We start from the raw sequence: 16,430 nt of genomic DNA, 5'->3' as shown, positions 1-16,430 counted from the left end.
ACCTCCAGATGTTGTAAAACTACAACTCCCAGCAAGCCGGCTTCTTACATGACAGTGGGCTCAGCCTATCATCGCTGTGGCCGGTTATAGGCTGGCGGCTGTTCGACGTTCCAGTCCCCAGCGTAAGGCCGACATAGGTAAGTTAAAGTTTATTTTCTTTATCTTTTGCAGCCCGGGCATAGGGATACAGCATACAGCAGTGGTCTCAAACCTGCGGACCTCCAGCTGTTGCAAAACTACGACTCCCAGCATGCCCGGACAGCCGTTGGTTTCCGGGCATGCTGGGAGTTGTAGTTTTGCAACATCTGGAGGTCCGCAGGTTGGAAACCACTGGCATACACTGAGTTCCAGTGCCAGCGGCCCCCAACAAAGAGGAGGAGGGCAGTGCTTGACATATGTGAGTAGTACCCCGCTGGGCTAATAATTAATTGGGGGGGAGCAGAACAGTGCTGGCGGGTAACATGATTTTGGGGGGGGGGGGGGGGAAGCAGAACATCGCTCGCGGGTCACATGATTTTGGGGTGAAAGAAATACCGTTATATACCGTGGAACCACCATAAGTTACAAAAATACCGTAATACACATTTGGTGATACCGCCCAGCTCTACCAATAGTACACATATGCTGCTCTGTACAGTTCCTAAAATGGACAGAGATGTCAGCAGAGAGCTCTGTGTTCCAAAAAGAAAAGAATTTCCTCTGTAGTATTCAGCAGCTAATAAGTACTGGAAGGATTAAGATTTATAAATATAACTAGTATACAAATCTTTTTAACTTTCTGGCACCAGTTGATAAAAAAAAAAAAAAAAAGTTCTCCACCTAAGAGCTCATACACACATCAATGTTGTAAAAATGGAGGCTGGACAACTCTCTAGAGCCGCATAGCCTTCATGTGCTACCATACTGGCTCTACTGAGTATTATATTATGAAGACCCTCTTGCCTAGAGACGGTGCCAATGCATGTACAAAATCCCATTTGCCATGCCATATTTTAGAAGAAATATAATAATAATAAAAAATAAAAGAATAAAAAGATTCTCTTAATATGGAAACTTTATTAACCACGCTAACTTACCGTATTTATCGGGGTATACCACGCACAGGCCTATAACACGCACCCTCATTTTACCAAGGATATTTGGGTAAAAAAAGTTTTTTACCCAAATATCCTTGGTAAAATGAGGGTGCGTTTGTGCATGTGTATACCCTGATACACTGTGTCTGACCCCGCAGAAGCCCCCAGGAAAGGCAGGGGGAGAGAGTCCGTCGCTGCCCGCTGCTCTCCCCCTGCCTTTCCTGGGGTCTAGAGACCTGCTGCCGCCGCTTCTCTCCCCCTGCTATCGGCGCCGCTGCCCCTTCTCTCCCCCTGGTTATTGGTGCCGCTGCCCCATTGCCGGCGCCGATAGCCAGGGGGAGAGAAGCGGCGCCGATAGCCAGGGGGAGAAAAGGGGCAGCGGCACCCATTGCCTGCGCCGCTGCCCCGTTGCCTCCCCCATCCCCGGTTGTATAATTACCTGTTGCCGGGGTCGGGTCCGCGCTGCTTCTGGCCTCCGGTGTGGTGTCCCCTGCGTCGTTGCTATGCGCTGCACGGCTCGGCATAATAACGAGTGACGTCACTCGTCATTGCGTCTCGCAGCGCATAGCAACGAACGACGCAGGGGACGCCACACCGGAGGCCAGAAGCAGCACGGACCCGACCCCAGCAACAGGTTATTATACAACCGGGGATGGGGGAGGCAGCGGCGCCGGCAATGGGTGCCGCTGCCCCTTCTCTCCCCCTGGCTATCGGCGCCGCTGCCCTATTGCCGGCGCCGCAACTCTCCCCCTGGCGCCGACAGCAGGGGGAGAGAAGCGGCGGCAGCAGGGCTCTAGACCCCAGGACAGGCAGGGTCAGAGAAGCCGGCAGCGATGGCAGGTCTCTGCACCTGCAAAAGCTGCTGCAGTTCATTGATTTCAAGCGCCCGCTTAAAATCATTGAACTGCAGCGGCTTATCGGCGTATAACACGCACATAGACTTTAGGCTTAATATTTTAGCCTAAAAAATGTGTGTTATATGCCGATAAATACGATATATTTCTCAACTTAAGCAAATGTCTTAAGCTTAACCCCTTAAAGGTGTACTCCGGTGGTTAATTTTTTTTGACTATATGGCATCTTCTTTGTAAGTTTAGTTTTTTGCAATATACATGTGTTATATGTTTTGGCAGCATGTGTGTCTTTTTCTTACCTGTTTGTTGGGCAGTAAGTTCTGTAGTTCAGAGGGTTTTCTTTTACCGTTGTCCACAGTTCTGAGTCTGTTGTGGACAAGATGTCACAGCTTTTTTTTTTTCTTCCTCTGTCTGCATGAGAGGAATAAGCCACACACCCTCATCTCATCCAGCTGAATACACAGCTCCTCACCTCCCCTCCCCCCTGCTCTGTATTCTAAGGACACAGGTCTGCACAGGAGAAGAACCTCACAGAGAAGATAAGTGTTATCTGAAGGGGAGGATGAGAAGGTGCACGGGCTGGGGATGTATGGACTGCAGGGGAATAAATCTCATACTGGGAATGATCTCTATATGTGAAGGGGGGACTCCTGAATGACACATGCTGGGAGTTGTAGTCCCTGGTGTGTGTGTATGATAGTGTTTACAAACCAGTGTGCCTCCAGCTGTTGCAAAACTACAACTCCCAGCATGCCTGGACAGACTTTGGGCATGCTGGGAGTTTTAGATTTGCAACAGCTGGAGGTACACTGGTTGGAAAACACTGTTCTAGCCTATTCAGCATACACATCATGTTATACCAGTGTTTCCCAACCAGTGTGCCTCCAGCTGTTGCAAAACTACAACTCCTAGCATGCCCAAAGGCTGTCAGGGGTGGTTGGGAAACACTGGTGTATGTCCTACAGAGGTGTGGTGAACTACAACCCCCAGGAGACTACAGAGGCAGCATGCTGGTGTTATACCACAGACTGAAGACTCCTGAATGACACATGCTGGGAGTTGTAGTCCCTTTTGTGTGTGTATGCCAGCGTATCTCAACCAAGGCTGATTATATTAGTGTGCTGTGTATTAGGGGGCTGACCCGGGAAAATAGTAGGATGGGTAAAAGGCGGAACAAAAAAAAAAGGAGCCGCCCCAAATCAGCAAGGCATGTGGCATGCTGGGATTTGTAGTTTTCAGCACAGCAAGAAACAGGAAATAGAAGCAAAGATAGGAAAACAAAGTGGGGGATGAAAAGACAACAAAGAACGGAAATAGAGTAGACTAAACAACAAGAATAGAAATGAAACAAAACAAATAGGGTAAGTCAAAAATGGAAAAACATGTTGACCAGCGGAGTACCCCTTTAACCCCTTAAGGAGCGGGGGGTTTTCTGTTTTTGCATTTTCGTTTTTTGCTCCTTGCCTTTAAAAAATCATAACTCTTTCAATTTTGCACCTAAAAATCCATATGATGGCTTATTTTTTGCGACACCAATTCTACTTTGTAATGACATCAGTCATTGTGCACAAAAATCTACGGTGAAACGGAAAAAAAAATCATTGTGAGACATAATTGAAAAAAAAATCGCGTTTTGTAACTTTTGGGGGCTTCCGTTTCTATGTAGTAAATTTTTCGGTAAAAATGACACCTCATCTTTATTCTGTAGGTCCATACGATTAAAATGATACCCTACTTATATAGGTTTGATTTTGTCGTACTTCTGGAAAAAATCATAACTTCATGCAGGAAAATTAATACGTTTAAAATTGTCATTTCTAACCCCTATAACTTTTTTATTTTTCCGTGTATGGGGCGGTATGAATGCTCATTTTTTGCGCCGTGATCTGAAGTTTCTAGCGGAACCATTTTTGCACTGATAGGACTTATTGATCGCTTTTTATTCATTTTTTCATGATATAAAAAGTGACCAAAAATGCACTATTTTGGACTTTGGAATTTTTTTGCGCGCACGCCATTGACCGTGCGGTTTAATTAACGATATATTTTTATAATTCGGACATTTCGGCACGCGGTGATACCATATATGTTTATTTTTATTTACACTGTGTGTGTTTTTAAATTTTTTTAAACTTTTTTTTTTTTCTTCACTTTTAGTCCCCTTTTAGACTTTTAGGAGGAATAGATTCCTCATACAGATCAATGGAATTACATACAATCCCATTGATCTGTGTGCTCTGTGATCGACTGATACAGCCTCAGGCTACCTCAGCAGTGGATAGCACCTGCCCCCCCTCAACTTTGATAGCAGCGATCTAAAGAGTTAATATCTGCTACAGGAATCAGCTGGGGGCCGGCCGGTATGACGTGGGCTCGAGTCGGGAGCCCGTGTCATACCCCGTTAACGGCCATTGGACGAGCATAGATGTCCATGGTTGTTAACAGGTTAAAGGGGTTATCCAGGAGAAAACTTTGTTTTTTCATGTATCAACTGGCTCCAGAAAGTTAAACAGATTTGTAAATTACTTACTATTAAAAATAATCTTAATCCTTTCAGTACTTATGAAATGCTGAAGTTGAGTTGTTCTTTTCTGTCCAAGTGCTCTCTGATGACACCTGTCTCGGGAACTGTCCAGGGTAGAAGCAAATTCCCATAGCAAACCTCTTCTACAGCAGAGATATCGGCAGAGAGCACTGTTGCCAGACAGCAAAGAACAACTCAACTTCAGCAGCTGATAATTATTGAAAGGATTAATATTTTTTTTAATAGAAGTAATTTACAAATCTGTTTAACTTTCTGGAGACAGTTGATATAAAAAAAAGAGTTTTTTCCTGGAATACCCCTTTAAGGCAAAAATGGGCTGTGTCCTTAAAGGGATATTCCAGGCAAAAACTTTTTTTATATATATCAACTGGCTCCGGAAAGTTAAACAGATTTGTAAATTACTTCTATTAAAAAATCTTAATCCTTCCAATAGTTATTAGCTTCTGAAGTTTTCTGTCTAACTGCTCAATGATGATGTCACGTCCCGGGAGCTGTGCATGATGGGAGAATATCCCTTGCATGATGGGAAAATATCCCCATAGGAGCTGGACAGCTCCTGGGATGCGATTCATCAGAAAGCAGTTAGACAGAAAACAGCAACTCAACTTCAGAAGCTAATAACTATTGGAAGGATTAAGATTTTTTAATAGAAGTAATTCACAAATCTGTTTAACTTTCCGGAGCCAGTTGATATATAAAAAAAAGTTTTTGCCTGGAATACCCCTTTAAAGGGTTACTGCAGAACATCCACTGATCTGCATTAAAAGCTAAGGTAAGATTTGGACGTCAAAGTTATCTATGAAATTATTTGGCTCATTAAAGACTGCAACATATTTCTTGTCTCCCACACAAAATGTACATGTATTATGCAAATCTTTTTTACTTTAGATTATCTAACATTTCAGAGAACACTTGGCACCAGAGCAACAGTATATTTATTTCCATTCATGTTTTCTTTATCCAAGAGGTGCTTGGAACAATATTAAAGTAGATAAAAAGATTGGTAAACAATCTGGTCTAATTAGAGTAAAATGAATAAAAGAAAAGGATAGGAGCAATGTAAATGATAAAGTTGTGATATTCAAGAGTAGTGAACACATATAGACTTGACCATAGTTCTGAAACAATAAATAGACCAGGTTATGTTACCTCCATTCATTCATGTCTTGCATAATTTCCTGTCGATCTCAACTTAACTTTAAAGGGGTACTCCGCTGCTCAGCTTTTGGAACAAAGACTTGACTTGCATTGAGGGGGCAGGGCGTGACTTCATGAGGGGGCAGGGCTATGATGTCACGAGCTCCCGGCGCCGGCTTCAGCGTTCGGAACAGTTTTTTCCAAACGCTGAGCAGCAGAGTACCCCTTTAACCCAAGAAATAAAGTGCTTTAACCATACTACACAGGCAATTTGTTATATCCCACAAAAAAGGTTTTAAGTTATTCAATACCTAATCCTGTTCACATACATCTAACTTTTATGTGCCTAACACCAATATTTCTCACAAGTACCTACTATCTGTTGCTCACTTAGTTTGTCATTCTGTGCTTTTGAGGGAAGAGGGGGGGGGGTATCCTCATCTTGCATGAGTCCTCTTCCTCCCCAAGTGCTGGGTCTTTCACTCTAGTCACTGCAGGCTGCTCTGTAACCCTCTCACTCCAATCTGCTGCAGGCTGTTAGGACAGGAGTGAGCTCAGAGGGGGGCTAGTATGACCTGTGCTTCAGCTTGGACAAAGATGATGCTGCAGCTAGACAGTATTGTGTTCTGGATGGTATGTTTTTTTATTTATAAGCTATGATGTCTATAAAAATAAAATAAAATTTTCTCATGAAGTATATTAGAAAAGTTAACGATTTGCCAAGATGTTCCACATATAAAGAAGTTATTTATTCTGACAGTGCCCATTTAAAGGATATATCCCATACACCACTTTTTTCTGCCATTATGCCCTGGCTGCCAGCATGTAAAACAACAAACAGGACTCACATGCCGCTGTACCCTCAGTGCCCCGGTATTGCTGTTCTAGTCCCCCGCTGACGTCTTCTTCGTGTTGCCCGTGGTCTACATGTCACACTATGGTTCAGCTAATTGCTGCTGCAGTGATATCCTGGCTTGGGTGACGACAGGCTGAGCCACAATCTAACACATTGACTGTGGGCAACCAGAAAGAAGATGGCAGTGAAGGACTGGAGCGATGATATCGGGGTTCTAAGGGCAGGTGAGTCCATTTTGTTACTTTATATGCTGGCAGCCAGGGCATATTGTAAGAAAATAGTCCTGCATAGGATATCTCTTATAATTATAAAATTAATGAAAAAATTTGTAAAAATTGGGGGAGATTTATCAAAACCTGCGTATTTGAGTGCAATCGCCAATAGTAACCAATCAGATTGCTTCTTTTATGAAGCACTCTGGTTGCTATGGACAACTGCCCTACTCTTCCTCTACACAAGTTATGATAAAGCTACTCTATTATGTTTTAGTAGAAGATTTTTGAATCTTTTGTCATTGGGTAATAATAACTCTTTATTTATATAGCACATGCAGATTCAGAGGCGCTGTACACTCAAGTTGTTCTCTGTCCATATTGGGGCTCACAATCTAAACCTATCAGTATGTTTTGAAATGTGGGGGGAAACAGGAGTATCCGGAGATACCCATGCAAACTTTTTGCAGATGTTGTTCATGGTGGGATATGAACCCAGGACCCCAACGCTGCAAGGCAACAGGTTTAAAATAGCTTAAAGGGTTTTTTCTGGGCTAATATGAATGATAACCTATCAGGATAGGCCATCAATCACTGATCATTCAGGTGTCCACATCCGGCATCCCTACCAATCAGATGTTTGGCACCTGCTCTACACAGGCAATTGGAAACAGTTGGCTCCATTCACTGCATAGTGGGTTGAACTGGAACAAAGCTTTCTCTATAAATCGGTATAAGAAGTAAGAATACAATTATCGATAATAAATACAGGTTACCCAGGACCCATATGTTAAGACGTCATTTGGTGATTAATAAATAAAACACAAAATATGGGTAGAAAATCACCAATTAGGCTCCAAATTAGGGCTGGGCGGTATACCGGTTCATACCAAATACCGAAATTTTTCTGCTGCACGATATGAATTTTAACCCATACTGTAATACCGATTTGACCCCTCCCCCTCGGGAATGAATGAATTATCAGCCCAGCACTGCACTGTCCCCACATCGGGGAACTAATCATATGTGACCTGCGAGCGCTGTTCTGCCCCCCCCCCCCCAATTATTAGCCCAGTGCTGTCCCCATCAGGGTACTACTCACATGTCACCCGCTTCCGTCCTGTTTGTTGCGGCCGCCGGCGCTGACACTCTATACCAGTGGTCTCCAACCTGCGGACCTCCAGATGTTGCAAAACTACAACTCCCAGCATGCCCGGACGGAGACCACTGCTCTATACTGTGCGGTATCCCTATGCCCGGGCTGCAAAAAATAAACAAAATAAACTTTAACTCACCTCCCATTGGTCCGGTACCGGCGTCACTTGTTTCCCGGGGACGGGAATGTCGGACAGCCGTCAGCCTATCACCAGCCGCAATGGTGTTCCGTCTCGGCCGGTGATAGGCTGAGCCCACTGTCATGTAAGAAGCCGGCTTCGTACATGACAGTGGGCTCAGCCGATCACCGGCGAGGCGGAACATCGCTACGGCTGGTGATAGGCTGATAGGCTGGTGATAGGCTGACGGTTCCCATCCCCAGCGTAAGGCCGACGTAGGTGCGTTAAAGTTTATTTTGTTTACCTTCTGCAGCCCGGGCATAAGGATACCGCACAGGATGGAGTGTCAGCGCCAGCGGCCGCAACATACAGCACGAGGAGGGCAGCGCATGCGGGTGACATGTGAGTATTTACCCCAATGGGGATGTGGGCTGATAAATAATTTGGGGGGGGGGGGGGCTAGGAAATACCGTTATATACTGTGGAACCGCTAAAAGTTTAAAAAAAATACCGTGATACACACATTTGGTCATATCGTCCAGCCCTACTCCAGATACAGTAAAACTGAGCTTTTACTTCAATAAGATAAAATAACAATAAAATTGTGATAAAAGCACAACAAAAGAGTGCATAAGGACGGGGAAAGGATACAGGTTAATACCTACATTAACAACCCTGCCTGAGTAGGAGCATCCGCGATGGAGGGATCAAAGTTCAAAATATGTTACCGTATATACATATACACAGGTAGTGGCGAACCTCTCTTGCCACTGTTTGCAGGGACTCATCAGGGAGTAAAAGGAAACCATAATAGGGTACAAAAGATAATATTAATAGAGAAGATAGCACATACAACTGGTAGTGTTAGTACAGCGGGTTAGTAGATGTCAACCAGTCTGGTGTATATGGTTATGTTTAGGTCACGGTCTGAGTCAATGTTTTATCAGAGTAGGGCACAAAGTAGGTCATAGGGTAGATCACATATACTAGGTTGCACAAATAAAGAGATTTTAGCAGTTATCAGAGAGTATCTCCGACAGAAAACCAATAAAACATCATGTGTATGAGACTATTAATGGACTTCTCTAGGGATATTGTGCCGAGTTTATGATGTAAATACAATGATAGCAAGCTACTGGAAGTGTAGCAGCCTAATGGACCAAATAATGTCCTCTCATTTTAGGGCACAGAAGCCTAAGGGCACGTGATGATGACCTTTTATATGTGGATACAGACTCCTTATAGATGAGCTGGCATAGATATATTTGGGCCTCACAGTGGTAAAACATCCTACTCAAATACAGAAGGATGCTGTATGCTAGCACTGAAAAAATGATAGGGCTAGGGTAAAGCACCCATATAATAAAGCTCAGGTGAAGCACCCAGCTGGCAGGATGATGATGTGTATAAGGATGGTGGGTCAAGTGGTAGGATGATCATCAGCGGCTGATGTGGCATCCTACTCTGATAAAACATTGTCTCCGACCGTGACCTAAGCATAACCATATACACCAGACTGGTTGACATCTACTAACCTGCTGTACTAACATTATCAGTTGTATGTGCTATCTTCTCTATTAATGTTATCTTATGTACCCTATTGTGGCTTCCTCTTACTCCCTGATGAGCCCCTGCAAATAGTGGGCAAAACGCATTGGCAAGAGGTTCACCACTACCTGTGCATATGTATTTACAGTAACATTTTGTACTTTGATCCCTCAATCCCTGATCCACACTTAGTGATAGGAGTCCCTCCTATTCAGGCAGGGTTGTTAGTGTAGGTATTCACCTGCACTTTTCCGATCCTTAACCCCTTAAGGACACAGCCCATTTTCACCTCTAGGACGCAGCCCTTTTTTGCACATCTGACCACTGTCACTTTAAACATTAATAACTCTGGAATGCTTTTACTTATCAATCTGATTCCGAGATTGTTTTTTCGTGACATATTCTACTTTAACATAGTGGTAAATTTTTGTGGTAACTTGCATCCTTTCTTGGTGAAAAATCCCCAAATTTGATGAAAAATTACAAAATTTTGCATTTTTCTAACTTTGAAGCTCTCTGCTTGTAAGGAAAATGGATATTCCAAATATTTTTTGGGGGGGATTCACATATACAATATGTCTACTTTATGTTTGCATCATAAAATTTATGAGTTTTTACTTTTGGAAGACACCAGAGGGCTTCAAAGTTCAGCAGCAATTTTCCAATTTTTCACAAAATTTTCAAACTCGCAATTTTTCATGGACCAGTTCAGGTTTGAAGTGGATTTGAAGGGTCTTCATATTAGAAATACCACATAAATTACCCCATTACAAAAACTGCACCCCCCCCAAAGTATTCAAAATGACATTCAGTAAGTGTTTTAACCCTTTAGGTGTTTCACAGGAAAAGCAGCAAAGTGAAGGAGAAAATTCAAAATCTTCATTTTTTACACTTGCATGTTCTTGTAGACCCAATTTTTGAATTTTTACAAGGGGTAAAAGGATAAAATTTATACTTGAATTTGTAGCCCAATTTCTCTCGAGTAAGCACATACCTCACATGTCTATGTAAATTGTTCAGCGGGCGCAGTAGAGGGCTCAGAAGCGAAAGAGCGACAAGGGGATTTTGGAGAGTACGTTTTTCTGAAATGGTTTTTGGGGGGCATGTTGCATTTAGGAAGCCCCTATGTTGCCAAAACAGCAAAAAAAAAAACACATGGCATACCATTTTGGAAACTAGACCCCTTGGGGAACGTAACAAGGAATTAAGTGAGCCTTAATACCCCACAGGTGTTTCATGACTTTTGCATATGTAAAAAAAAAAAAAAAAATTTGTAACCCCATCTCTTCTGAGTATGGAGGTACCCCATAAGTTGACCTGAAGTGCACTACGGGCGAACTACAATGCTCAGAAGAGAAGGAGTCATATTTGGCTTTTTGAGAGCAAATTTTGCTCGGGGGGCATGTCGCATTTAGGAAGCCCCTATGGTGCCAGGACAGCAAAATAACACCCACATGGCATACCATTTTGGAAACTAGACCCCTTGAGGAACGTAACAAGGGATAAAGTGAACCTTAATACCCCACAGGTGTTTCACGACTTTTGCATATGTAAAAAAAAATTGTTTTTTTTTACCAAAAATGCTTGGTTTAGCAAAAATTTTACATTTTTAAAAAAGATAATAGCAGAAAATACCCCCCAAAATTTGAAGCCCAATTTCTCCCGATTCAGAAAACATCCAATATGGGGGATGAAAAGTGCTCTGCTGGCGCACTACAGGTCTCAGAAGAGGAGTAGTCACATTTGGCTTTTTGGAAGCAAATTTTGCTCTGGGGGCATGCCGCATTTAGGAAGCCCCTATGGTGCCAGGACAGAAAAAAAAAACCACATGGCATACCATTTTGGAAACTAGACCCCTTGGGGAACGTAACAAGGGGTAAAGTGAACCTTAATACCCCACAGGTGTTTCACGACTTTTGCATATGTAAAAAAAAATTATTTTTTTTACACTAAAATGCTTGTTTTCCCCCAAATTTTACATTTTTACAAGGGATAATAGCAGAAAATACCCCCCAAAATTTGTAACCCCATCTCTTCTGAGTATGGAAATACCCCGTAAGTGGACGTGAAGTGCACTGGGGACGAACTACAATGCTCAGAAGAGAAGGAGCATCATTGAGCTTTTGGAGAGAGAATTTGGCCATGTGCATTTCCAAAGCCCCCCGTGGTGCCAGAACAGTGGACCCCCCCCCACATGTGACCCCATTTTTAAAACTACACCCCTCACGGAAGGTAATAAGGGGTGCAGGGAGAATTTACACCCCACTGGCATTTGACGGATCTTTGGAACAGTGGGCTGTGCAAATTAAAAATTTTATTTTTCATTTTCACAGACCCCTGTTTCAAAGATCTGTCAGACACCTGTGGGGTGTAAATGCTCACTGTACCCCTTATTACATTCCGTGAGGGGTGTAGTTTCCAAAATGGGGTCACATGTGGGTATTTATTGTTTTGCACTTATGTCAGAACCGCTGTAAAATCAGCCACCCCTGTGCAAATCACCAATTTAGACCTCAAATTTACATGGTGCACTCTCCCTTCTGAGCCTTGTTGTGCGTCCCCAGAACACTTTGCGCCCACATATGGGGTATCTCCGTACTCAGGAGAAATTGCGTTACAAATTTTGGAGGCTTTTTTTCTTTTACCGCTTGTGAAATTTTAAAGTATGGGGCAACACCAGTATGTTAGTGTACAAAAATGTGTTTTTTTTTACACTAACATGCTGGTGTAGACCCCAACTTTACCTTTTCATCAGGGGTAAAAGGAGAAAAAGCCCCCCAAAATTTGTAACACAATTTCTCCCGAGTACGGCGATACCCCATATGTGGCCCTAAACTGTTGCCTTGAAATACGACAGGGCTCCAAAGTGAGAGCGCCATGCGCATTTGAGGCCTAAATTAGGGATTTGTATAGGGGTGGACATAGGGGTATTCTACACCAGTGATTCCCAAACAGGGGGCCTCCAGCTATGGCTAAACTCCCAGCATGCTTGGACAGTCAATGGCTGTCCGGAAATGCTGGGAGTTTTTGTTTTGCAACAGCTGGAGGCTCCGTTTTGGAAACACTGCTGTAGGATTCGTTTTTCATTTTTATTGGGGGGGAAGGGGTGGTGGTAGGGGGGGGGTCAGTGTACGTGTGTATATGTAGTGTTTTACTCTTTATTTTATGTTAGTGTAGTGTAGTGTTTTTAGGTTACATTCACACTGACAGCGGATTACACTGAGTCTCCCGCTAGGAGTTTGAGCTGCGGCTGCAGCTCAAACTTGAAGCGGGGAACTCACTGTAATCCGCCGCCAGTGTGAATGTAACCTGTACATTCACATGGGAGGGGGGGGGGGCAAAACTACAACTCCCAGCATGCACTGACAGAACGCGCATGCTGGGAGTTGTAGTTTTGCAACAGCTGGAGGCACACTGGTTGGAAAATACTAAGTTAGGTAATAGAACCTATTACCTAACTCGGTATTTCCCAACCAGTGTGCCTCCAGCTGTTGCAGAACTACAACTCTCAGCATGTACTGATTGCCAAAGCGAATGCTGGGAGATGTAGTTATGCAACAGCTGGAGGCACGCAATTACAACTCCCAGCATGCCGAGACAGCCATTTGCTGTTCCTGAATGCTGGGAGTTGTAGTTTTGCAAGATTTAGAGGGGTTCAGTATGGAGATCACTGACAGTGGTCTCTAAACTGTGGCCCTCCAGATGTTGCAAAACTACAAATCTCAGCATGCTAAGACAGCAAACTGCTGTCTGGGCATGCTGGGAGTTGTAGTTTTGTAACATCTGGAGGGCTACAGTTTAGAGACCACTGTCAGTGATCTCTAGCCTGAACCCCTCTAAATCTTGCAAAACTACAACTCCCAGCATGCCAACACAGCAAACAGCTGTCAAGGCATGGTGGGAGTTGTAGTTTTGCAACATCTGGAGGGCCACCGTTTAGAGACCACTCTCTAAACTGTCGCCCTGCAGATGTTGCTAGGCAACAGACTCCCGGACACGCGGCGCCATACTCACCTCCACCGCCGCCATGATCACAGCCTCCGCAGGGTAAGTGACCGCCGCTGCCACTACACGGTTCCCCCCGCTGTGCCCGGACACCGATGGGTGGGCATAGCGGGGGGGAACCGAACTTTAACCCCCCCGCCCCAGTTTGCTATTGGTCGGTCGCTCGGCCGATCAATAGCAGGGATAGGAGGGGTGGCAACCCTAACACCTCACTCCTATCTCTTCAAGGGGGATCGAGGGTGTCTTGGACACCCCCGATCACCCTTATTTTATCGCGGCGCCGCCGTTGATGGGCAGGGGGAGAGCGCTCCCCCTGCAAACACCATAGATGCCGTGATCAGAACTGATCACGGCATCTATTGGGTTAATGCTGCCGGGACCGGCGCGATCGCGGCCCCGGCAGCTGCGGTGGGACTCCGGCTGTGATTGATAGCTGAGTCCCACCCGCGATCTCCTGCGCTGCCCGCGGCAGAGCAGGAGATCGCTTGGACGTATGCATACGTCCATTTGCGCGAACGTGTAGTTCGCCTGGACGTATGCATACGTCCAATAGCAGGAAGGGGTTAAAGGGGTACTTCGGTGGAAAAACAATTTTTTTTTCTTTTTTAAATCAACTGGTGCCAGAAAGTTAAACATATTTGTAAATTACTTGTATTAAAAAATCTTAATTCTTCCAGTACTTAATAGCTGCTGAATGCTACAGAGGAAATTCCTTTCTTTTTGGAACACTGATGACATCACGACCACAGTGCTCTCTGCTGACATCTCTGTCCATTTTAGCAACCGTGCATAGCAGATGTATGCTAAGGGCAGCATGGGGGCTTATTGGTTAGCAGTGCTGTGGCCTTGGGTTCAAATCCCACTAAAGACAACAATAAATAAAGGCTTATTATTATTATTATTATTATAATAACGTCAGCAGAGAGCAGTGTGTTCGTGATGTCATCAGGGAGCATTCCAAAAAGAAAAGAATTTCCTCTGTAGTATTAAGCAGCTAATAAATACAGGAAGGATTAAGATTTTTTAATACAAGTAATTTACAAATATGTTTAACTTTCTGGCACCAGTTGATTTAAAAAAGAATCATTAAAGCACTCTTGTATTGTGCTTTTTTCATAATTTGTATTGTTATTTTATCTTATTGAAGTAAAAGCTCAATTTTACTGTATCTGGAGCCTAATTGGTGATTTTCTACCCATATTTTGTCATTCAGAAGTTAGAATAGAAGCAACAGTTTAGTAAATGTAAATATTGTATAACTTAAAGAGATATTGAGATTTTGTATTACCGGTAAGTCAGGGAAACAATTTTTGCAAAAAAAATTTTGACAGAAAGTGCTGCCATATCAGTTACTTTTTTTATTATTCTTTATTATTTTTACATTTTTAAAAATTCCATTTATTTAATACAACATGTTACAGTATAACACACTACCATATACAACATCAATGTACAACATGTAACAGTATAACACTACATTATCTAATTGAATCTTCCCTCCCTCCTAACACCAATTCCTCCCCCCTTCTCTTCTACCCTTCCTTCCCACTCTCCCCTTACCCAACTCCGTACCAGTCCGGAACATTTATATATTCTGTTTAATTTTACTGCCATATCGACCACTTCTTTTGAATGGCTACTTTTCTTTTCCTGTCCTTGTAGTAGGGATGCATGATATCAGGAAAATGTGCAATTGCGATTATGGGCCTAAATATTGCACTTTTGATATGCGATGCAATATAAATAAATGGTGAAATGCCCCCCATCTCTTCCATTTCACATCTCTCCACCTATTTTATGCTCAATGCCCATTTCACATCTCTCCCATTTAATTTCTATCTCTCCCGTCACATTCTCCCCCCCCCCATGGTCACATTTTCCCCCATCACATTCTCCCCCCCCCCCCATCATGGTCACATTTTCCCCCATCACATTCTCCCCCTCCCCCTGCCACATTCTCCTCCCATGGTCACATCTCCCCCCTCTTTCACATTCTCCCCCCCACCCCTGTCACAATCTTCCCCCATATCACATTCTCTCCCCCCCCCGTCACATTCCCCCCCCTCTCACATTCTCCCTCCCTCTCACATTCTCCCTCCCATGTCGTTTTCTCCTATTACCCCTTGTAAAATGTTACATTTGGAGAAAAACAGCATTTTAGTGAAAAAAAAATTAATTTACACATCCGACTTTAACGAAAAGTCGTCAAACACCTGTGGGGTGTTAAGGCTCACTGTAACCCTTGTTACGTTCCTTGAGGGGTGTAGTTTCCAAAATAGCTTGCCATGTGTTTTTCTTTTAGGCTGTTTTGGCACCATACGGGCTTCCTAAATACGACATGCCTCCCAAAAACCATTTCAGCAAAATTCACTCTCCAAAATCCCATTGTTGCTCCTTCTCTTCTGAGCCCTCTACTGCGCCTGCAGAACACTTTACATCCACATATGAGTTATTTCCTTACTCAAGAGAAATTGCATTACAAATTTTGGGGGGATTTCTCTCCTTATACCCCTTGTAAAAATTCAAAAAATGGCACTACAAGAACATGCGAGTGTAAAAAAAGATTTTGAATTTTCTCCTACACATTGCTGCTATTCCTGTAAAACCCCTAAAGGGTTAACAAACTTTCTGAATGTCATTTTGAATACTTTGAGGGGTGCAGTTTTTATAAGGGGGGGTCATTTATGGGGTATTTCTAACATGAAAGCCCTTCAAATCCACTTCAAAGTGAACTGGTCCACGAAAAATTCCGAAAATTCAAAAAGTAAAAACATGTCGGCCCAGATTTATCAAAGTTTGTAGAGCTTATTTTCCCGTATATTTGGTGCAACTCTGTTTATTTGTGACTTTCTTTTAGTTTACATCCCACCGCTCATCTTGACATCTTGCTCACGTAGAGGTTTTTTCACTTTTTCGCTTTCCA

General features: G+C 43.4%; 1 protein-coding gene across 4 annotated transcripts in view; it reads left to right on the top strand.

The window, feature by feature from the left end:
- AIG1 (androgen induced 1) overlaps positions 1-16,430 on the top strand; it is a 317,798-nt gene that overhangs the window by 86,043 nt on the left and 215,325 nt on the right. Inside the window, exon 2 of one of the 4 annotated variants that reach the window (XR_008891380.1) lies at positions 8,268-8,356. The exons of the other annotated variants lie outside the window; for them this stretch is intronic. The gene's annotated coding sequence lies outside the window, so the exon portion shown is untranslated. The remainder of the gene's footprint in view (positions 1-8,267; positions 8,357-16,430) is intronic. 4 annotated transcript variants of the gene reach the window in all.

The sequence above is a fragment of the Hyla sarda genome, chromosome 3, assembly GCF_029499605.1.
Source record: "Hyla sarda isolate aHylSar1 chromosome 3, aHylSar1.hap1, whole genome shotgun sequence".
Taxonomy (NCBI): domain Eukaryota; kingdom Metazoa; phylum Chordata; class Amphibia; order Anura; family Hylidae; genus Hyla; species Hyla sarda.
The sequence above is the reverse complement of the archived record's forward strand: the minus strand, read 5'-3'. Positions and strand labels throughout refer to the sequence as shown.